Source organism: Triticum urartu, chromosome 7 (genome assembly GCF_003073215.2).
Source record: "Triticum urartu cultivar G1812 chromosome 7, Tu2.1, whole genome shotgun sequence".
In the NCBI taxonomy this organism is placed as follows: domain Eukaryota; kingdom Viridiplantae; phylum Streptophyta; class Magnoliopsida; order Poales; family Poaceae; genus Triticum; species Triticum urartu.
The window spans coordinates 556,171,772-556,189,981 of NC_053028.1; positions in this window are offsets into that span (position 1 = coordinate 556,171,772).

Genomic DNA, 18,210 nt, shown 5'->3' on the forward strand with positions numbered 1-18,210 from the left:
TCTTTAAAAATTAGTTTTTGAGTATCGATTGTTATACATGTTGGCTACAGATGACATGGCACTTTCTTATAGTCAACAATTGGCTATACTATTAAGTAATATTAACCATGCCCTTATACACCTAGACGGAGGGATTAAATTAGGATGACTTGCAAGCGGGTAGAGGAGATGTAAGAAATGGTTCATCGTAAGTATTTCACCAGTACTGTAGTAAAAATTCATACATGGAAGATTCTAGACTAAACCATAAACCGATACACTTTTATTCATGCGCGATACTCCAATAGAGCAAGATCCTGCATGGAAGTCTCCACATGCTTAGACAGCGGATTACATTGAGCGAAGACTAATGATCAACATTTAACTTGATAATGCGTATGTCCAGGTGAACCTCCTTGGAGTCCCCATGCACCGCGTCGGTGGGTAAAGGATGCCATGGGTTTTCCAAGTCCACATTGGCGGGATAGTCCTAGCTCCCCAGAGTCCAAGTCCATTCGATGAGGCCGGTGTCGCCGCCCACGCGACCCGGAGGGGTAGTAACACTGACCACGCACCCGTACATCGGCCTCGTGTTAGTGTTAGCATCAGCGGCGTTGCCCCTGACGCACATTATAGAGACGGGGCGGTGGCCTGCGCGGGCCTCGCCGGTGCCCACGATCAAGAGGAAGACGCTGACGTCCTCCTCCGAGACTAGCAGGCGGCGGTGATCCTCCAGCGACTCCGGCATGGTGAACGGGTAGCACGTCTCGTACTTGATGTTCTCCGCCAAGGGCCAGCAGTGACCGCTGCACGCATCCGTGAGGTGATGCACCATGTCCGCCGGCGACCACAAAACGGCATCAGGCACTCATAGCAGTGGACGAAGGGCCTATTATCAGGTTTTTGGATTGTTGGAAATATGAGCAAATTATTATGATATTTAATCCGAATAAATAGGAAATAGATCATGATAGCATTGACAGAGATTAAACTAATCATGCGAACTAGCATAGCAGATGAACAGATCACATACTAGAAACATGAATTCTACCACGATCTCGAACAGGAAGGATAGAATCACATACGGTGCAGCAGGAGCAGCACCGCCAGCGTTGACGTTGTCGCCCATGTCATCGAGGATGAGGTTGCCGAGGTCGGGGAAGAAGTCGTCGTTCGTGAAGTCGTCGCTGCCAGCAGCCGCGCGAGTGCGCTCCCCAAAAACCTGATCGCCCCTCTCCCGTACAGGATCACGAGAGGCGGGGTTCCGGAGGCCTGCTGTCCCTTCTCCCGGTGCATGCCGAAAGGAGGGATGGAGAAGACTTGCTTGGCGGCGCAATGATCTGGAACGGTGGTGAGAAACTATATAGTGCGGGCCGGGTAGGTCGTGGGAGTATAGCTCTGTCCTCGGCTCGGCTCAATCCCACAACCCGCGGCGCGTCGTGACGAGGCGTGGCGTGGCGAGGCGAGCGAGGAGGAGGAGCGGGCATGTAGGTCTCCTCTTCTCATGCTCATACAAGTGGTAGAAGAGCTCACCTTATAAAGGCCTACTAGCAAAATTCCAACATCGACCAGGCCGTCCATGAAACAGGAGTGGTTGTAGGGGACGTTGCGCCAGTTGAATATATGAGCAAGTTACTACGATATTTAATCCGAATAAGCACAAAATAAATCATGACAGCTATAACATAGATGAAACTAATCATGTGGACTAGCATAGTAGTAGGATACATAGTAGAAACATGAATTCTACCATGATTTTGAACAGGAAGGACAGAAACACATACGGTGCAACGGGAGCAGCACCGTTGGCGTTGAGGTTGTCGCCGATGTCCAAACACCACGTAGACACGGTCTTTGAGCACGGTTCATAGTCGTTCCACGCTCGAGCATTGAAGTTTGTAACTATTTTAGATTAGAATATACTACTCCTCCGGTGCTAGTAGTAGAGCAGAGTCCTACTCTACTACTCTACTCAAGCAAGTTAGGGCATAGTGCTGTAGGGAGTACTGGTATTGTGGTCACTCAAGCAAGTTGTCTGGCATCGACATGACCCTACGCTGCTGGTATGTGTCTCATAAGTCAAGCAGCGCATCACCTGTCCACTTCCCGCAGCACATATTCGCTTCTCCATCTTTGTCCGCACATAATCTCGTCTAATCTTCCATCCCCGCTAAGGCACCTCCCCCCCTCATCCGAAACCCAAGCACTAACAATGGCAGAACCGAGCAGCGTCCGCCAAAAGAGTGGCTGGAATTCGCTCCCCACAGAGGTAATTAAGCTCATTGTTTCGCGTGTGGACAATCTCAGTACCATGCCGCTCGCCGCGTGCTCGTCGGGGCTGTACTGTTTACTCAAAGCCCACAGGCCGGAGCTTTTTAAGCCAGCTCCTTGCTTGCTGATGCCGCCTGATCTTCAGAAATGGCGTGTCACGCAGCATAACGATCGTAGGGTGGCGAGCATCAACCCCCTTGACTGTGATCCGATCCCCGTCATCCTCAACTACATTAACGGTATGTACTGGGTCGGCATGAACACGTCTTGGATGGTGCTCGTCGACGGTCGCGGTAGCTCGATGCTCGTGGAGGTCTACACCCGGTGATTGATCCCCCTTCCTTCGATTAACACTGCACTGCTTTGGCACCGCGGCCCAGGATACTCGGAATCTTACAGTAGCCAACATGATACCAAGTTTGATTTGCTCAAGGTTGTAATCTGCCAAGTGCCCACAAGATCTGCGAATTATAAAGACTTCAGGCTAATTGTGTTCTTCAACCGCGGTCTCGCCTATCTGACAGGTCACTGCGGTAAGTGGATAAATCTGCATGTCCATCGCGGGATCATACATCCTCCATGGTTCTCTGATGCCATTGAACACAAGGGCTTCATTTACGATGTCGACTCCTTCTATGGCTGGACGTATTGCTGGCCTACTCCAGTCATCGCTACAAATGGTTGTTACAGCAGTACGTTACTTTCCTATGATATCATGATGGCTTGCTTATATTACTGTCAACATTTGCTGAAAAAATATTCATGCTCATAACATGTTGTTCTTAAGATTGACTAAATCAAGAGCCCTTTTTTATTTGACTCCAACTTGATATGATGTTGTAGGCCGCCTGGTGTCCCTACCCTTCCTAATCTCAGAACCTTTCAAAGAAAAGCGGCATGGCAGTTGCAGGTGGTTCCTGGCTCGATCAGACGATGGCGAAAGATTGATGATCGTTCGCACGTACCGGACATGTTGTTTCGCGGAATACAATCACAATCACTGCAAGGTCTTTGAGCAGGATCCCAGCTTCTCTAGGCCTTCAGGAATTTTTGACTGGAGGCTGGTAAGTAGCCTTGGCACACGCTCTCTGTTTGTCGGACTGAATTATCCGATTAACCAGGAGATAACCGATGGCAAGGATCATGATGGAAATGCGGTTTCGTTCATCGGGCAAAACTGTGTGTACATAGCGTACCATGCGTCTCTGCATGCACCATACCCTAATATGTGCCGCCACGCTCTGCAGCCCAAAGTAGGAGAGAGGGTCGCAAGTATCAGACTTCGACCTGCTGGCTGGAGTTTCCCCCGTCAGGCACCCATCTGGTTCAAGCCGTCAGCCAATCTCCACAGCTTAATAAATAGTAACATCTAACTGAGCCAGTTAGTTAGATGCATACACTTGGTGTAGTAGGATCTTTATTTAGTTTGATGCATACACTTGTTCTTTTTTGGTAGCCCTTTTGTAATGATGGCTGATGTTTGGTTTGGAAGAGAGAGCTGCGTCTTCACTCTTCTGGCCTGCTTACTGCTTCTGTTGCACCCCCAGCCCTGGTTGTTGCTGGTGCTGTTTTCAATGTACAATCAGTAGTATATTTCGTCTGTTGGCTGAATAAATGTGTTGTTAGAATGACAAACACAATGTTTTGGAAGTCGTTGCATGGTTCGATCCTTTAGTGCCCCGTACCGTACTTAGCGCATACTATTTTTCGTATGGAACACATTTTCCACTTGTTGATAACATGCAGCCCACTGATGAAGGCCCAATAGAGAAGCCCATAATTAACTGGAAGGGAGGCTCTCACATGGATCCAGCCCAGGTACATGCTCATGGTCCCCTAAACATAAATAAGTAAATAAATAAAGCTAAATGCTCATGCGCCAGTTCTTTGGGAAAATAGGTAGCCCAGTATTTCTTTTTGAAGAATACCCAAGCTAGGCCTATTTCTTTTCTCTGAATTACTGGGCTGCAAATCTTTCAAGATGAGGAGGGATGCATTCCGGCATGGCTTAAGAGTACGGTCAATGTCTATTAAAAGTAATATCAAAAGGGGTTGAAAATTCCAAAAAAATTATAGCAAATGATATAAGTTTCTTTTTTGTTTTTGTTCTTCACTGATATCTTATACGTATTTCATTGGATTTAACATGACATAGTACTAATTTATTTTTAAATTTGTTTTAGTATGGCTATTAATTTTTGGATTAAGAATATTTTGTTCCTTAGCAAAAATTTGTGAATTTTCAAAATTTCCCACATATTTAGTTAATTTTTTGACCCTGGTACTGACCAGAAAATGGCCAGCAATTCTAAAAATGGAAAACAGGCTGCAATAAATTCCATATGAATTAGAAAATGAGTAAAAATTATAAAAATAATAGCAAATGGGCTGTACACACCACAGATTTCGAGGCTGACTTGTTTACGCAAGGCTTTGTCAGTGAACACACGATTCTAGCCGCCTAAACTAGCGCCGGCGGGACTGCCTGCTATAAATTAGAAAAAGTGACTATTGGATGTCCATCCAACGGCCGACGTGCTTCTTCAATCTCTGATCTTCCTGCTCCAGCCGCCTAAACTAGCGCCGGCGGGACTGCCTGCTCCCTCCTCTTGTGGCCTGCTGTGATGCCGCGCAGGCTTCCCCGGCCCACCCTACTCCCTCCGCTGGCCTGGCCACACGCAATCAACTGCCTCCTTATTACGCGAAAAAAAAGATTCCTCCCACTGACATCTGGGGCGCACCGGTTGGGAGGCTGACCTGTGGGCCTACTATGTTGACGCGTACGCAGGGCTTGTCAACTTAGTCAACAAATGATTCTAGCAGCAGTAACAGTTGGATTTGAATCGAACGGTCCTGTTGCTTCTTCAATCGCTGCTCTTCTTGCACCAGCCGCCCAAACCAGCGCCTGGGAGACCGCTTGCTCCTGCCTCCAGTGGCCGGCTGTGTTGCCGTTGAGGCCTCATCGCCCCTACTACTCCCACCGCTAGCCAGGCCCTGCGGCGATGGCAGCCTCACACCGCAGCCGAACCAGTGAACCCTCGTACTCCTCTCCGCGTGGGCATCCACTGTCGCGTCTTCCCCGGCTCTGCGTCGTCCCCTTCCTAGGCCTCGCTGTCGTCCACCGCCTTGGTGCTCTCGGCGCGGCGTGGTCAACGTGGTCAACGACATTCCATCGGAAGAGTACTGTACGTGGAGAGGCTGACAGCTGGGTCCACGGCCACAGCCCAGTTTTTTTGTGATTTGCCAAGTAAGTCGCTTTGTCAGGCCTATTGGGCTGCAAATCTTTCAAGACGAGGAGAGCTTTCATTCGGCTGGCCGAGAAAATGGCCCATCAGTAATGAGAAATGGGTTGTACATTTTTAAAACACATCAAACCGGCAATTAGTTTCAAATATCCTTTTTTTCATTTCGAGATTTTAAATTACATTAATTTTTATGCGTGAAGAATTTGTTGGATTTTATATTGATATACATTTATTTTTAAAATCAGTTTGAATGTGAGTCGAAATTTCAGGATTAAAAACAGTTCGGACCGCACCAAAATATGCAAAATTTCGTATAATTTTTTAACCGTGGCCACAATATGGGTTGTAATGCTAACAAAAAGAATATGGGCTCCAAAAAAACCTTAATAATTAGCAAATGGGCTGTAAATTATTAGAAATAATGGCAGATGGGTTGTATGCTGTTTTCCACATATTTGAGGATTTCCTAAAAAAAGGTTGACGCACAAGCAGTGACTGTTGGATGGCCATCCAACGACCGTCGTGCTTCTTCAATCTCTGCTCTTCCTACTCCAGCCGCTCAAACAAGCGCCGGTGGGACTGCCTGCTCCCTCCTCCCCGCGGTCAGCTCTGCTGCCGCGCAGGCCTCACCGCCCCACCGTACTCCCATCGCTGGCCTAGCCATCCCTCTACTCACCCACACTTGCTGTTATTCTCCGGCGACGGCAGACGAACCAGTAAACCCTCGTACAGTCATACTCCCCTCCGCATGGGAAACAACTGCTGAGTCTTCCCTGCCTCCGTGTCATTCCCTTCCTAGGCCTCACCGTCGTCCACCGCCCTGGTGCTCTCGGCGCGGCCTGGTCAACGTGGTCAATGACCGACATGCATCTGAAGTGGACTGTACGTGGACAGGCCGACAGCTGGGTCCACGGTCGCACGCAAGGAAATGCCTCCTTATTACGCACAAAATAATGATTCCTCCACCTGACATCAGGGACCCACCGAAAGGGCCTCTGTATTTCGCGAAAAAAACGTTACCGCCGCTGACAGCTCGGACCCACCAGCTATATCTTCGCACGCAAGGAAGTGCCTCCTTATTACGCACAAAAAAATGAATACTCCCCCTGTTAGCTGGGACCCAGTATAGTGGCAGGCTGACTTGTGGGCCTACTAAGTTGACGGGGACGGAGGGCTTTGTCAACTTAGTCAATATGCACGATTCTAGCTCTAGTGACCGTACGATATCCATCAACGGCCGTAGTGCTTCTTCAACCTCTGGTTCTTACTCCAGCCGCCCAAACCAGCGCCGGTCGTGCCTCGTGCTCCTGCCTCCCGTGGCCGGCTGCGATGCGAAGGAGGCCTCACCGCCCCCTACTACTCCCACTGCTGGCCAGGCCATCCCTCTACTCACCCACACCCCCTATTATTCTGCGGCGACGGCAGCCTCACACCGCAGCGAACCAGTGAACCCTAGTACTCCTCTACGCGTGGGCATCCACTGCCGCGTCTTCCCCGGCTCCGCGTCGTCCCCTTCCTAGGCCTCACCGTCGTCCACCGCCCTGGTACTCTCGGTGCGGCGTGGTCAACGTGGTCAAGGAACGGCTTCCATCGGACGTGGACTGTACGTGGAGAGGCTGACAATTGGGTCCACGGCCACAGAAAGGAAGTGCCTCTTTATTACGTGCAAAATAATTATTCCTCCACCTGACAGCGGGGACCCACCGGACGGGCCACCGTATTTCACGAAAAAAACGTTTCCCCCCTGACTGCTGGGACCCACCAGCTACATCTTCGCACGCAAGGAAGTGCCTGACAGTCAGGACCCACCTGGTCGAAGCGTACGTAGCGTTGTCATTCTGGTCGCGAACGTGTACGTACATATATACTGGTGGATGTAGAGGTGCGTACGTGTCGTAGTAGAGGCACGCACGTAGCATGTACACGTACGTACAGCGGCCAGGGTGCAAGAAAGAAAATACGGCCACGTATGTGTACATACGGGCGGGGTCTCGAACGCCTACTCGCGCATACGTATGGCCAGGGCTCGTGTACATGGCTAGGTCGGAACGGAGAAACAGCGTCATCGTCGTGTTCATGGGGAGGCAACGGAATGTGTCGTGTTCATGGGGAGGCAACGGAATGCGTCGTGTTCATCGGGAGGTAACAGAATGCGTCGTGTTCCGGGAGGCAACGGAACGCGTGGGAGCCAACCGGCTTGGTCGGAACGGAATGCGTGGTCGTGTTCATCGGGAGGGCTTGGACGGAACAGGCGATGGAAACGAGGCCTGGCGTACCGCAGAACGGAGGAAACGGACCTCCTACGGTCGAAACGGGGGTCCTGTTGATCGGGAGGGGTGTGGCGTACCGCAAAACGGAGGAAACGGACCTCCTACGGTCGAAACGGGGGTCCTGTTGATCGGGAGGGGTGTGGCGTACCGCAAAACGGAGGAAACAGACCTACTACGGTCGAAACGGGGGTCCTGTTGATCGGGAGGGGTGTGGTGTACCGCAAAACGGACGAAACGGACCTCCTACAGTCGAAATAGGGGTCCTGTTCATCGGGAGGGGTGTGGCGTACCGCAAAACGGGACTCCACGGGATATTGTTCATCTCCACCGTCGACCTCCTCCAGCCTCCACGGGCTACCTTCGACCTCCTCCAGCCTCCACGGGCTCCTGTTCATCCAGCCTCCACCGCGCGCTACTCCATCGGCTACTGTTCAACCACCCCTCCACGGGCACCCCTCCATCGTCTACTGTTCATCCAGCCCTCCACACCACGGGGTCTTGTTCAACCACCCCTCCACGAGCACCCCTCCACCGTCTACTGTTCATCCAGCCCTCCACCACACCACGGGGTCCTGTTCATCCAGAGGCAACGCCACCGCTCACTGTTCATCCAACCCCCCCCCCCCCCCCCGCAACGCTCACTGTTCATCCCAGAGGCAGCATCGATCGGCTTCAGTTAGCAGCAGTAGCGAAGGAATCGCTCGATCGGGTTCAGTTAACAGCCATCGATCGATCGCTCGGGTTCAGTAACGCGTAGCCTGCAGTGCAATCGCTCGGGTTCAGTTAGAGCCCAACGCCTCACTCGGGTTCAGTTAGAGCCAACGCCTTGCACACACGCGCGTACATGCACGAGAGAAACGCGCATCGCTCGGCCCCCGACCTCCCACCGTAACCGGGAACTCCTCGAAATTTTCCTCCCCCTCGCTTCTACCACGGTTTTTCTGTCATGGATGGCCCAAAGAATGTCATGCAGCTTCGTCTCCGGCCCGCCCAGGATGAAAAGCCCATTTTCTGTCATGATTTTTTGTCATAAAAGTAGGATCCCACCACATCTATGATGATACCGGGTTTTGTCACAATTATCGTCATAGAAGTGTCATATGTATGACAGAAAAAAATTCGTTCAGCCCAAAATTTCATGGATGTGTCTTTTTTTTGTAGTGTGGCCTCCTGCCGCTATAAATGGGGAGGGAGCGGAGCCCCCGTCGCCCATCTCTTCCTCGCTTGCTTGCTTCTTCCTCCCTGCTCCACTACTGAAAAGAATGGCGCCTATCCGAAGGTTCTCCGCTGAAGAGAAGGGAAAGGCCTCCCGCGATGATCCGGGGCCGCTCCCTCCGAAGAAGAGGTCGGTTCGCCGCCGCGATGAAGCGGCGATGCAAGTGGTGACGAGGCCCTGGTGCGAGCGGCCTCCTCCAGGGTATCCGCTACCCTTGTATGCCCGAGCCGAGGGCTCAGGAGGACGGAGCGACAAGCAGCGTCGCCCGCACCGCGCCCGTGGTCGCCGCGCCACGGTGACACGTGATGTTGCCCCTGGAATCCACGCCTCAGATTCCTCGCGCGAGCTTGTGCTGTGGGCGCCGATGCCTCCAAGCTCTTGGATCCGCTTCCCGCGGTTCTTCTCTGACGTGATGCCGCCGAGGGGGCCTCTCGAGCTCTGGTTGCAGCACGCCGACTGCGACGCTCCGGCAACCGGAGCAGAGATCGAAGCGGTTCCCAACGGCAAGATCTTCATGACCTGCGGCTGGGGCGAGGTCGCTCGGGTCTGCCCTGCGAGGCGTGCCCTCGCGATCCACTTCAAGTACAACGGTGCCTCCACGCTCTTCTTCAAGGTCTTCGATGCGGAGGGCCACCGCCTGGAGTGTTGCCCCGAGGAGGAGCGCCAAGCTGACGCGCGCTCCGCTCGCGGCTACTCCAGTAGCGGCAGCCCCCGGGAGTCTAGTAGCTCTCCTGAGCTCTACGAGACTCCGGAGACGAGCAAAGACAGCTATGTGCCCCCGAGCTCTCGCCGCGCTCGGAGCAGAGCCGCGGCGTCCGACCGTCACCGCGGCTGATCTGGATAGGGTTGGCGCCGGCCTCCCGTGGCCCACTATTGATGATGGCGTCTGCCACGGGAGGGCGTAGACAGGATCCCTCTTAGTTCTAGCTTTTGTTCCCTACGAAGAATTATGAAGTACCCCGTGGGGGTGTGTAAAGGGTCTGTAATGTCTTTCATGCTCATCTTCCCCGTTATGAAAATTTGTGAACGCATGTCCTGTTAAGGCTCGGTCTCCCCTTTTTTCCTTGCGATAGCTTGTTGCTCTATGCTGACAGGTCCTGGTCCCCAGGCAGGCTATAGCCGTCGCTGGTATGCCAGGTCACGTGCCGTGGTCAAGGCCAGGAGGTGTGCGGCTCGAGGTCCAGTAAGAGCCCCTGAGGCGTGATGCTCAGGAGGTCCCCTTTAGCACTCAAGCGGCCATGGTAAGGCAAGAAAGGGAGTTGACGTGGCCGCAACGGGGCTGCGTCGAGCGTGACCCTTAGGCCGCAAAAACTAGCCAATCTGAGAACGGGACTTATCTTGTCGATCTCGTGGTGATTCCTTGTGGTGCACTAGGCATGCGCGCCAGCTTGTGCGGCATAGCTAGGTCGGTCCATACGAGCTTCCCTCCTTCCATGCTCTCCTTAGTGCTCTACGTCCTCAGGTCCCAGCCCTCGAGCGAGCTCAGCCGCCGCTGGTATGCCAGGTCGCGATGTCGTGGTCAAGGCCAGGGGGTGAGGGCTGGAGAGCTAGTAAGAGCTCCTGAGTCACGATGCTCAGGAGCCCCCCTTTTAACGCGCAAGAGGATTGCACGAGGAGAAAGGAGACTCGCAGTGCCGCCTGCTATCCTCCTCATGGGATCCCTGTGAACAGGCACAAGAAGAACACACGGTTTGCCGTTATGGTTGCCAGCCTGCCGCTGGTTGTTCCGCGAAGAGGCGAGGGCACTGAGGGCCTGGTGAGGTGACGTGCGCGGGGCGTGCTGCGAGCCAGAGCTCGACCGCTCAGGTTTGTCAACGTGGCAGGGACGGACCCATGCACCAGCGCCGGGCCAATGTGAGGAGGCCCCGTGGGAGCCGATGATTGAGCAAGAGATAACCGTAGGCATGTTAAGCATGGAAGGCAAATCAGCTTTGGTAAATGTAGAAAGATATGTGCCATCGGGTCAGGCCCGAGAGGCTTGGGGATGATGCAGCCCGGGGGACGCCCCCAATAGGGTAAACTGAAGGCATAAGCTAAAGGGATACATGCCACAGGGATGGACCCACGCGGCCTGGGAATAATGCAGCCCGAGGGGCGCTCCCAGCTAAATGAACTTGGAAAATGTCACCTGGTTCTGTTGACGAAGAAGAGTTGGTGCAGCTGAAGGTGTGCAGTGAGGGAATGGCTCCTCACGAGCCGCCAGGGCCCTGAGCCTTGGGAGGCTCTGGGGGCTCAAGTGGCTCTTTGAGGACCGCCTGCATCTCCTCCAGGACGGCGCGGTGCCAGGCCTCCTAAGCCGCCAGGACACGCCGCATGTTGGCGTTGGTAGACGAACGACACGCTCGGCAAGCCGAAAGACATGCGAACGTAGCTGTGTGGTGGACCCTCGCAACGTCCCACGCGCGAAGGCCAGAAGGGCTCCTGAGATGCGGCCATGTTGAGCCCTGGAACATCGATGCAGATGAAGCCTGGCATCCTCGCTTGGATGGGGAGCTGCGCCTCGTGAGCGGCGGTCGCCGCGCATGGCCCTTGCGTCTTGCAGTTCCTGGGTGGCCCTGGTAATGAACTTCTGAGCGGTGGGCACTCCTTGCCCTGTGTTCTCCTGAGGGGAACGTGCCTTGAAGCACGCCTCCAAGTGGTGCCCGAGCGCCTCCCTCGTGAGGTTGGCAAGGTCTGAGGCCCTCCATGAGAGAGCCCCCGAGCCCTGCCTGAGGAGGGCGCCGGGCGCGCCTTCCTATGTGATGGAGGGAGGCGCCCCTGGAACGGACGCCGATCATGATGAGGCTCCAGCCGCGACGCCATCCTCCTGAGGTCCTGCACGGCGCAGCTGCTTCTTCTTCTTGGGGAGAGCCTCCGGAGGACCCTCGCTTCTGCTGTCGGGGTCGTCGATTGCTGCAGCTTGGAAGGCGTGCTCGAGGGAGCACAGTGCGTCTCTTTCTTCACATGGGACCGTGATGATCCCGCCGCTTCCTGGCATCTCTTGAGGATGTTGTAGCCGTGGTGGGTGACTGCCATGAACTTGGCCAAGGCTGGATACCCGAGGATGGCGTTGTACGGCAGGCAGATGTGCGCAACGTCGAAGTCGATGAGCTCGGTGCGGTAGTTCTTGCGCTCCCCGAAGGTGACAAGCAGGCGGACATGCCCAATCGGTGTGGTGGAGCCATCGGTCACTCCTGAGAATGGCTTGGTAGGCTGAAGTTGCTCATATGGCACTTGTAGGTTGTCGAACGTGTTGACGGATAGGACGTTGACCCCTACGCCGCCGTCGATGAGGATCTTGGTGACCTGCACATTGCTGATGACTGGGGAGCACAACATCGGAAGGACGCCAGCGGTGGCTGCGCACTTGAGCTGGTCTACCGAGTTGAAGGTGAGGGCGCACTAGGACCACCTGAGTGGGCGTGTGGCATCAAGCTTGGGGAGGACTGCATTCACTTCACGAGCAAACTGCTTGAAGATACGCTGTGAGGCTGGGGCCTGGGCTCCGCCCAAGATGCAGGCGATTGCACGTGGCTTGACGGTGTCCTGGACTAGGGGGTACTCACCACGTCATCTCCCGATCTGTTAGATTGGGCCGAGGACCCCCATGGCCATATACTTATGGGCCAGTCCGGACAGCTGCCGCATACAAGGAAGATTCCACAAGACTTGGTGATCAAGACAAGGACTCCTCCCACACCGGCGTATTCGGCTAGGACTTTTGTTATCCTAGGCCTCTGGTGCATTATATAAACCAGGGCCAGGCTAGTCGATAGATCATATATACATACAATCATACCATAGGCTAGCTTCTAGGGTTTAGCCTCTACAATCTCGTGGTAGATCAACTCTTGTACTACTATATCATCAAGATCAATCAAGCAGGAAGTAGGGTATTACCTCCATCGTGAGGGCCCGAACCTGGGTAAACATTGTGTCTCTTGCCTCCTGTTACCATCCACCTTAGACGCATAGTTCGGGACCCCCTACCCGAGATCCGCCGGTTTTAACACCGACATTGGTGCTTTCATTGAGAGCTCCGCTGTGTGTTCGGCAAAAGGTCGATGACCCGGCTGCAGATCAACTGTGACTTCGGCATCTTTGTCACCAGCTCGACTGGTCACCTTGGTTTGACCAAGGACTATGTCCTACCTCCGATCGTCATGTTCGAATGAGGGCCTTCATCAACATCAGCTCCGATCTCTATCAAGATCATGGAGGAATCATCCAGGGAGCCCGGGAGCTCAACGTCAACATTGCCCTTGGGCAACCGTGCTGTTTTTCTAAACAGCGAACTTGTGTCTGCCGCCACCGCCTCCTCAGGTGTCGTTTTAACGATTGCTTCGGTGGAATTGTGTGGAATTGAGTCTACAACAACCTTGGAAAAATTCGTCGAGTTCCGATGGAGGAATCTCTGGCAATCCACGATATACCGGAGCCCTGTCAAATCTGGACGAGAATCTGGATGAGTTTAGGGCGTGGTGTACAGCTTCTAGCTCGGACGTCCTTTGGAAGATCCAACCATTGATCGGCTACGTAATTTCTATATCTACCACCCCTCAAAATTTCAGCTCGATCCGACCGTCCAAACTCCGGGAACCTTCCGATTAGTGCATCACTTTTTGGATCTGTTTTCTGCGCAAAAACGAATCCGACCCGAGTTCGTCTTTTTTATGAACGGGATTTCGGACATCCTTTTTTGAAGGAAATTTTGTATGGGGTATTGTGTTTTGTTCCCGAACACATCCCACTAACTTTAAAATCCTTTGAACATGATCTTCAACATCATGCTGGTGTCAAACCAGTCCGGCAATATTGCTCCACGGCTGCCGACCTGCGCTAGACCCGTCGTCACTTTGTTGAGCCGAGCTCAACTTCTTCGGATCATCATCTCGGCAAGCCGAACAAGAGTTCGGCATCGCAAAGGATAAATCATCACCAACATCGCCGCCCCCACGGATTACACGGAGCGGGCACACCGGCATCGCCACACGGTCACTTCATCAAGTCGGCATTGACCACGTCACGACCTGCATCGGCAGGGCCGCACTATTGCTCCTTCAAACCAGTGTCCATGACGCCGACCTACTTCAACTCATCGGCCGACATCGAGGCTTCGATATCTCGGCTGGACCGAGGGCTTCGCCATCTCTTCATCAACCTACACTCCGGCGGCGTCACTAGTCGACCAGCTCCGTCACGTTAGCTGGACCGAGAGCTTTGCCTCGGCGAGCCAACCTTTGCCAGCATCACCGTGCCGTCGCTTTACCGCCCATCAAGCAATGGGTGTGCGGATCGAGTCCCAATTTTCAGATTGCTACAACAAATAAACCAGGTGCTATTAATCCTAGTATTTTTTTTGCTTGTTTGGGTTCATTTTTCCTAAGGAATTATTACTTTGGTTTGTCCATCATATGTACATAGGTCTATCAAATGGTGGCCACATTAACGACGGTCGCATGGTGGTTTGGTCAGTTTCCATACATAGTTCAGCGAACGCTGCATCCGGAACTCGGACCGACCTGTGAATTCAGGCTTTGTCACGCCTTTACCGCATCACGCCGATGCCCTGCATCGACATTGACTTTGGCGCCAGGCCATATTTCTTTTATTACTCACTTTGCATAAATTATTAATTATGCAATGATCTTTTATTATCATTACTATTATCTCTGGTTTGCACTATTTTTTGTGCACAGGAAAATGATCCGGGTTGGACAGTATCGTCAACTCGGCGTACTGACATACCACGTCACCTCGGCTGGACGGGGGGCTTCATCAACACTTCATTACCCCATGCCGGGGACTTTGGCATCACTCTGCCGACCTGCATTGATCGTGCTATGTCACCACTTCGGAGTGCCAAGCTCTTTGCTTCGCCACCTCGGGACCGGCTTGGGGATGGAACCTTGTCCCGCATCAAGCTCGGACCGCCTTATCAATACCGAACACATTAACCAGCTAAGTTGCCTTCGTGCTCAAAGTTTTAAATTTTTAACTTGTGTTCGGTTTGACCAAGCATTATACTTTTTTGGAAAAAAAGTTGCTTGTAAAAAATTTCCTTGTCCAAACTTTGTTTGTGACGCACAAATTCAAATACCCAGTTCACTTGGGGGTTTCCTTCATGAAGCCTTTCCTCTTGCATATGATTATACTTGTACGGCTTCGTTCCTTGTTCGTGTATTACGCCACAATATGCACCATATTGACTTAAGCGATTTGCAACCTGGGTTGCCTCGCTCCTGTGTTTACCCCTACGTTCTCGATTGTTCGGCTAGGGAGTAAAGGGAGCACCTCTGCGATTGTCACGATTGGGTCATCCGAGCCGGACCTCAGACTGGGTGAAGCCGAAAGCTAGCGCTCTTATTGTTTTCAATCATGGTCGGCACACAACGGAACTCATGAGTACAAAAAATCTATTACACAAGTCTCATAGTAACAATGAGCACCGAAGAAAGGTATCAGTGGGGGTACTATTTTCTTCGAAGATGCTTCTTACACTTCGTCAGTAATATAGCATAAGTTCCCTGAGCGCGCTTTGTCTGTTACAGCCTTATGGCCTGATTGCCTGGTTATTGGAAACACTGTCGATATTCTCGACAGGTGGAGTACATAACACTTTTCGGTCCTTGACCGAAGAGGGAGAAGCCGACGGTCGGTTAAGACGCGTTTAAAGTTCGGGTGAACATAGATATGATATAAGTACTTCGGTACATACAATCATTCTTTTACCCAAGTCACTTGGGGGCTCTTAAGTTTATTTCAGCCGTTTTATAATAAGTGTTTTTCTTCTTAGTCATTGCAAAGTTTTTATTATTATTACTATTACTATTTATCACTCCTTTTTTTCGACACGAGTGTGTGGTCACTAGCCGGGGAGCCTAATATCTCTCTTAAAACCACTAGAGTTTAGTTTGCTACACTGGCCTAATGAGAAGTACTCCACCCTCGGGATAGGAGGTTGAAGCTGTAGGCTGACCCGCTTGAAGTCTTGAGATAGGATGTGTCATGTTAAAGCACGGCAGAAGCACTTTTTTTAAGTCCAATTTTCGGATTGGCACCGAACACTTGATCTAGTTCGGACATTAAACTTTTGAATAAGTTTTTTGGCTTTTCGAGACTATGGCACTTTTAAACTATTTGTGCGTTTCCAGCATCAATCTCGCAAGTGCAACGCCGGACACCTTTAGGGATTCGGCAAAAACATTCTCGGATATTGCTATATATGCATCGGTTTTGAATTGTGTCTTCGGTCAATAGTTGGGTTGCCCGGCTCCTGTGCTTGCCTCCTACGTTCCGCTTTGTTCGGCTAGGTGTGCAAAGGGAGAACCGCTGCGATTGTGCTTCCAGCTCGCATGGTCAAGCACCTCAGTAGAGAAAGCCAAAAACTGACTGTCACAATAGGCATAAACTGGTCAGCGATCCGATGACTATGTTAAATGACGGGCCGTTCATAACATTGGCCGAAGTGTTTACGGCTTGACCTCGGATGTCGCCGAACAGTAACCGGGGGCTCATAGCTAGCTTCCCCAGTTTAAAGCTCCTATGACTAAGTGAAAGTTATAAAGCCCGCATATCTGATTGCTTCGTTTCTGCTAACACAACCGCCTCCGGGCACCGAGACGTCGGCTAAGGGTTGTTTTGTTAGTGCAGAAACACCCTGCGTAGTATCTACCAAGGGGTAGAAGCCGACGATGGGCCACTTTCAACTGATAAACGGTCACAATGGAGTCAAAATAATGATGTAAAGTACTTGGATACATAGAATCATTACACATAATCTGTGATTTTACTCTGGATATCGATCCTTAATTCGGCCACCCGTGCCCACATTAAGGCTCGGGGGTTACTGGGCTTTGTGCTCATTATTTATAAATATTAAAGGGGCACATCGATCCCCTGATTTGGTGTTGCCACCCGACTAGTGTCTCGGGGGCTACTGCATTGCTTATTCAATGCAGAGAATTCAAAGTGCTCGGTGTTAGGCTTGACCTAACTATGCGCATACGCGTCTTCGGACAATAATAGGTACCATATGGACCTATCCGGCATCAAGCTAGTATATTGCAGCGACTTCTCATGACCCTCTCTCAGGGGCCCATCCGCCGATCACTATTATCTCTAATATATTACACTGCGTTTTTATTCCTATGTATGCTGCCGAGCTAGTAGTTGATCCTCAGGCCGATTTCGCGCATCGGCTTGAGTCTCAGGGGCTACTGGGAACAGCAGTTTCATGTTTTCCTTCAGGTGCATCTCGGGTTTTAGACTGATACACACCTTGAGGGCTATTGGATATACATATACTGGCTATATACCTCGGCAGAGAATAAACTGCACCAGTTAAAAATATTCACAAAAAATCAGCCCGTGATCGGGGTGGTGCACCACCTCGGAAGCAGTCTAGCATAAAGCTCGGGCGCTAGCGGCTAGCTCCATAGAGGGCATTTCCGGCATTAAGCTCGGTAAACTCCTTCAACTTTTTTTGGACCAAGATGATCTTTGACATCTTGAATATAGTCCGGCGTTGGAGCTTGGACACAGTCCAGCGTTGGAGCTCGAATACAGTTAGGCGTTGGAGCTCGGATACATTTCGACGTTGGAGCTCGGAAGCAGTCCGACATTGGTGCTCGGCTGCAAAAGATACCTCGAATGCAGTCCGGCGTTGGGGTTTGGACGCAAGAGGACACTGCCGTCCGGGAACAACTTCAAACCCGAGGTGTGGCATAAAAATAACAAGGCATTGATAAAGGCCGGAAACTTAAAGGGGCTCCTCGGACTAGCGAGCCTACAAAGGAATTACTCACTCCCGGTGGGGAGCATCATGGAATTGGCGATGGAGAAGGGTTGGCGATGACGAAGAACGAAGGTCCCCTCTCCGGAGCCCCAAACGGACTCCAAATCTGGCCTCCCAATGAAGAACAGGAGGTGGCGGCGGCGCCGTCTCATGGATCGCGACAATTCTTTCTCCCTGACATTTTTCTGGAAAAATAGGATTTTATAGCGTCGGTTTCAGGGTCTGCGGGGCCACCAGGTGGGGACAACCCACCTGGGCGCGCCAGGAGAGGGGGGCGCGCCCTGGTGGGTTATGCCCACCCAGGTGCCCCTCTCCGGTAGGTCTTGGATCCAGAAATTCTTATTCATTATATAAAAATTCCTCGCAAAGTTTCATTCCATTCAGAGAGCTTTTATTTCTGCACAAAAACAACATCATGGTAGTTCTGCTGAAAACAGCGTCAGTACGGGGTTA